We start from the raw sequence: 6,615 nt of genomic DNA, 5'->3' as shown, positions 1-6,615 counted from the left end.
AAAAAGAGCACATTGCCATTATGAAAAAACACATGTAAAGCTACACAGGCGCTCTAGTTCAAATTTTAAGCATGTTAACCTCCTTGGCATGGGAGTTCAAACAGTGCCGACCCAGTTCCAAGGCCAAAGCTGTGCTGGTAATGGCTTGCTGGCACCCCTCCGAGCCTACCTTCCTCCACTGGCAGAAAGGATGCTTCCGCTGGGATAATTTATACCAGTTTCCCTAAGGAAATCCACTGTAGCAGCAGAAGTGCTGTTTTGCCAGGATAAGCTATAACATTTATGTAGCATTTGCCAACACACATATATATATATATATATATTTAGAAAATTTCTGAAAAGCCATGCCTCACTGCAATGCTGTTCACTCACTGACAATGATTTGGCTTGAAGTGCTGAGTAGAGATACAAAAGGCATTATTATATGAGACTGGGGACTGGCTCCAAGCAATTTAGAAGTAATTGAAGATAGGAAATGCTGAAAGGCAAACTCAATGCATATACACAATCCAGGAAAATATTGCAAACTGCTTCTTTGAACAACGGAAGAAACCCAGTACTGAGCTGGTACGAACTGTCACAGCTCTACTGCGCTACGTTGACGCAAACATAGAACAGAAATTTTCCTGTTTTCAGGTATACATCTTTGTGGGGAGTTGTTTTTTTTTAATTTGGAGGGAGAGTACCTACTGTCTCTGGATTCTCTAGCAGTATCTTCAGCTGCTGTGAGAAAAGAGGAGAAGGTTCAAGGCTCCTGGGACCTCAAATGCGATCAAAAGAAATCAAGGACAGATGTCGCCCTGAAGAGGACACCTCTTTGCACATGAGGATGACCTTTTGCTTCAGCATGAGTGAAGTAAAAATAAGACAATGGACAAGGGGGAAAGAGAGAAAGAAGCCGTTAAGGCAGGGGGGATAGACGGTGAGCAGAAATTCAGGGAAAGAAAGGAGATGGCAACAAAAAACAAAGGTAGAAAAAGAAGACAGATTAAGAAATAGGAATCAGAGGAGGAGGAGGTAGAAAGGGAGGGATGGGCAGCGATAAAGGGAGCAGGGCTAAAATGAGTAAACAGAGAAGGCATAAAGAGAAGGGTTCGGGTTAAAGGAGCAATTGCCCTCTGGCAAACATACTGCAATGTAAATGGAAACACATATGTCAACAAGGAGCGTCCTGAGATGGGCTGGAGAGGAAGCAGCTTATGCGATATGTGCTTCTGCCTCCACTCCCCCCACCACAAGTCACCCAGTTCTTCAGGTGCTGGAGCCTCCACTAAAAGCAAAGTGCACTCTTGAAATCAAAAAGGAACTTCAGAAACAACTGAAGGCACACATAAAGGTCTCCAATTCTCCTGAAGCTGATTCTAGCTAGAACCTCAGCTTCCTCCAAAGAGCCCTGTTGCAGCAGTGAAGAACCAAGATCTTCATAAATATATTTTCCTCAAAGCTAAACTGACATGGACTACTTTTCTGATTCCAGGCAGCCTACTGAATGGTCAAAACACCCAGCTGAACCACAAGGAATTTCCCAGAATTTTTCTGGTATTCTTTTGGTCATAATTCTCGTTTAGGAAATAGCTTTGGGAGGATGCCAGCAAGACAACCAGAATCGTGATCTCCTTCCACAGTGCAAGGGCTATCTGCAGAGACTAGGACCATTGCTGCACAAGCCTTGTTATGGTTACTTTAGCGTTCTGAACTGATCAGACATCCCCAGTTGAGGCACCATGCCTTCAGGGAAGTCCATTCTGTACGTTGCTTAGTCCACCAAAATCTGCTGGTTTACTCTGCATGCACAACAGCGATACACTTCCTCACAGCGTTGGATCTTCAATGCCCAGAATTCCCAAGGGGCACGGGGAATGCCAAAGAAAGCATTCTGCCTAATGATACTCTTGCATACGCTGACAACTCAGCTTCTTCAGCTGATGGGATCTAAGTATGTTGGTTTCTGTGGCAAGTGACACAAAAGAAAGTGAAATGGCTTAGACTTCACACTCAGATACCTCTTTCTTGCCCTGCTGCACACAACACAATCCTAGGGAATAAGCTCAACCCAAGATGCAGTCATTTCTGTGTGACAGCAGCCCACATTAACAGAAATTTTTATCCTAGTATTAGTATAGGCATAAGTAGGGTGCTGCACCACTTGAAAGACTCAACAGGGCTGCAGAGATAATGCATTGATACAGCCAGGCTCTCAGACCACTACAAATTTAATCTGTGCGTCATCAAGGTATGGACAGCAGATCTATTAACTGGTAGGGAGGTTACAGTGGAGAACCTGACGTGATTACTTCCACAGTACTAAATTACAAGGACACATTTAACGCACTGTACATCATATGTTGTAGGTGGCTGTTTCCAACAACCATTTTTTTCATTTGTGCAGCTGTGATTTCCCTTCGAAGCATTAAGAAACATCTTTCAGATGCTTTCTCTCACTTTGTTGAGTACAGATCACCACATGCACGACCAGGATCATTAATGACTTTACACCAAGGTCCTTTAAAATGTGCAGAATCCAGCTCTTTGCATTAGGTCAAATGTGAAGATGACGCAGAGATGAGAAGGGATTCCTATAGCTGTAAACTCAGTAGATGGAAGTCCAATCACAGACACTGAATCTTTTTGACATTTTAACATTTGTGCTCCAAAACGCATGACGATTCTTCAAACAACCATGTTGTTTTATTTTCACAAGGACACCAATTAGCCTGTGTTGTTTAGATTGGTAATACACGCCACATATAAACTTTCTTAGCACGTGGCAAGTGAAAATAAATAACTTCCATCAGATACGCATTTTCTGTGTCAAAGGAGCAAAGGAAAATTAAGTGGCATTTCTGTAATAAACTGCCTCTAGACTTCCTTCCCAGAATCAGGAGAGAAACATTCAGAGGTAGAAGCAGAAATGTACATTTTGGCCCCAGAGCAATTCTCCAGTGGGTACTTTCTCCAAACGAGCTGTGTTGTTGTAGCTGTGATGGTCTGAAAATAGAGGAACAAGGTTTCTAAACAGCCTTTTCCTGGATCAGCTGATACAGCTAAAGAAAACAAGCTTTGGGCACATAGAGTTTTATGGATTCTATTCACATGAAGGGCACATTGCTTGCAAAGCCTTGATGCCAGCTTTCCAATAACTGAGATTTTACCACAGTTTTGCTTATTTCTATGCTACAAACTACCCAAACACTCCTGACAGCATGGTCTAGCAGTTCAGGAGACCTGGGTCTGATTCCATTTTGTCAAAGCACTTGTGAGGTTTTGGGTAAGTAACATAACATCTCTAAACACCTGTTTCTTCATAAAGCAGGCTAGGAGCCCTCTTGCCTCCCCCTAGGTAACAGGAAGCAGGAAGACAGCAGGCTGGAAGCAGATAAGAGGAGATGGTACTCCTCTCATGTCTGCAGAGAGTTCTAAAATGATACATCTAAACCACTCTGGTCTTCCAGACCACTGTAACATCATCTCAGCTACCTGAAATACTCTATTGCTTGAGATGCAGGTGTCTTACCAGGCTGCTGAGGGAGCCAGAGAGAAGGAACAAAAGAGATGCCCTGGGGAGCAAGTTGCAACCCTCATGGTTTTACCATGATTTTATCTCACCTCTGAAGTTTCAATCTGCTGCTGTGAAGCTGATCAAATAAAGCACATTGCTGCCTAGGGATGCAAAAACGCATCTCTCTCTGATGCCACAACATAAACCAAAAAAAAAAAAAAAATTATTCCTTTTAAAAATCAGAGAGAATCAGTCTAATTCATCAAGAAAAGACTACTACTGCCTTAAAATCCAGCAATAGATGTATCACAAAATTCTATGAAAGGGAGGCTAGGGAGCTGGGTGGCTGCTAGTAATCTACACGTGTCATTTATAAATAGTCTATTTTCCACACACAAGAGATTGGTCTCCTTTCAGAAAATGTAGATGCATTGTGCTACAGAATTCTCTCCAAGACGGATGCACAGAGCTGTTTGTTCAGTGTCCTTAAGCCAAACAAACAGTTGCATACTGTTACCTTCAACATAAGCCTCTCTTCTTAAGACTCTGGCCAAGAAAAATATTATCCTAGCTAGTTTGTTATGAAAATGTTTGAATAAAACCAGCAACATCAATAACTTATGTAAAAACTTCAACCTTTAATCAGCTGAGCTTTAATAAGGTTTGAGATAACAGCACAAGCATTTTGCCAAGAGTATAAAATAATCGTAAAATATTATAATTGATGTGCTGTTCTGGTTTATTACATCTCACAGACTAGACAGTTGACTGCATGGAAGAAAACATTTCGGACCTTGTGTTAACGTATTGTAATAACTAATAGCCACTATTTGAATTTGGGGAATTTCTGTGAACCATTTTTTTTTCCCCCCTTTCCTCCTTCTTTTTCTCAGCTTGTACAAATTTAGCCGAAGACTCAAATCTCTGAAATCAAATGAACCTATTTATTGCACAGAGATTTGGCCCAGCGTGCTCTGAAAGAGGTGGAGATGGCAGAGCTTAATTCCTGCTCAAATTAAATCCTCAAAATAAAAAGGGGGGGAAAAAAGTCTCAAACTGCAAATAAACCCTTGACAATAAGTTACACCGAGTTGTTTCCTTTTTGAAAGGTAGTGAGCTGCAAATAATTGCTAATAAAAGGTTCGCTGTGTTTGGTGAATACAAATCTTTATTTAGTGGCTGCAGAGCAAGCCTTTTTCTTGCTCTCTTGACAGTTTAACTATACACCAACAATATTTGCTTAAAGTCTTTGGCTCCATTAATCTCAAACCCTGCTACACAGATTGCCAAAGCTGATGACAAACCCCAGTTAGCATGGATCATCTACTTGGCCATGACAGTATTTTTCCCATGACATTAAAGGGATGGTTTTCCCCCAAAGAGGGTTCAAGCCTACTGATTCTCAAGAAAGCTTGAAATGATAAGTCTAGGGCTTAAGGTAAATGATAGAGATAGCTGGGGGGACTACACAGAAACAGAAGGAGGAAGAATACCCTTGCACTCTAATTGGCTTTTTTGTTTTGCTCACAGTTGCTTCTACTATGGACAAATCTCCATAGGAAAACACAAAATTAGCACCTGTTAGGACAACTTAACCTTCAGAGAGAAAAGCAAACATCCTTAGCTTGTCAGGATTTTGAAGCAAAGGTTACAAAGGAGGTGATTTTTATCTGGATTATTTTAACCCCTTCTTGCAACGCACTGCAACTCATTAAGAAAGTTCTCAGTGTATAATATTTCAAAAGAACTCATTTAAACTCTTCCTTAATGTGTTCTTCTTAAATACTTACATGGAAAGCCATGAAGCAACACTATAAAACATTATGCTTAATAATAACACCTGCATATCCTATGCATCAGATGGAGAAAGAATATGCACATTAAAATTGAGGGAAGCGGGCACAATAAGTAATCACTCACCCCATTCCCCCTTCATCAGTGATGAAGTCAAAAAGAGACAGTCACCACTTATCCCCATACTGAGTTCTACAGCTTCTTAGAAAGCATCCCTTACTGTGGCTGGTTTTAATTACCCTCACTGATGACTGATGGGAAGCAAAGGGAGCTGGTTCATTATTATTTTGGCAGTCACAGTATGGGAACAGGGGATAGGAAGAGATACCCTGTCTTCTTTTGGACACCCAGACCCCCACAAGAATTTGTTCTGTTGCCACATTTTCTTCTCAATCCATGCTGGGAATGCAGGCATTCGGAATGCCCTTCCTTCAGGCCAGGAGAAGCAGCACCACCCAAAAGACAACTGTTCTCTCCCCACCACACAGCTGAGCTTCATAGCACTGAGAGCTGCAAAATGCTTTGTGCCCGCTCTGCTGAGCAGCACAGCACCCAGCTGCCACCTCAGACAGGAATAGCATCTTGCAGTGACTTTTTACTTTCTTCTTTGCGTCCTTAGAGCCAAAAGATTTAAAACGAACCCATGAATTACAAAACAACCTCGTCCTCCTTCCTGTCTCACCAGCAGGTGCTTGGGCTGAGGCCACAGCTGTCCACACAGCATAACCACATCACCTGTCTCAGCAACCTGCTCCCATGCACAGATGCCAAAATGCAGAATTCGGAGGGAAATACAAGAGATCTAGTGGAAGAGCTGAGAAAGAAAACAGGAGTACTTCTAAGTGAAAGCCATGGTATTCAGCCAGGCTCTGGACAATGCAGGCAGGGTATGTATTATGTATACCTGGCTAACAATAGCGTCACCTCCATCACCCTACCCGTGGCTTGTTCTTGATAGATAATGACTTGATTAAGCTAAGGACTTCAGTGAAGCTATTCAAATGTGAAAGCAGAAAGCCTGCACGCAGCTCTGCAGGATGGCGACCTCAGCGAGTAAATTGAACTAAAGTGATTGTAAATGAGCTAACATCTTTCACTTAGCACTGCCTCCTGTTACTCTCCAACACAGGCACCAACCTCTCTTGCACTGGAATCTTCCACTTCTCTGTCAAAACCACAAGCATCTCCCAATTTTTCTGCACTTCAACCCCAAAGGGGTTCACACTGTAGCTAACAGCCTCTGAGAGGACCGTAATAAAAACCAAGCGAGTCTTTATTCTGATTGCAGATTAAAGGGAACAATCTGCAGCACAAATGCAAAA

Source organism: Meleagris gallopavo, chromosome 10 (assembly GCF_000146605.3).
Source record: "Meleagris gallopavo isolate NT-WF06-2002-E0010 breed Aviagen turkey brand Nicholas breeding stock chromosome 10, Turkey_5.1, whole genome shotgun sequence".
In the NCBI taxonomy this organism is placed as follows: Eukaryota; Metazoa; Chordata; class Aves; order Galliformes; family Phasianidae; genus Meleagris; species Meleagris gallopavo.
This window is presented reverse-complemented; position numbering follows the sequence as displayed.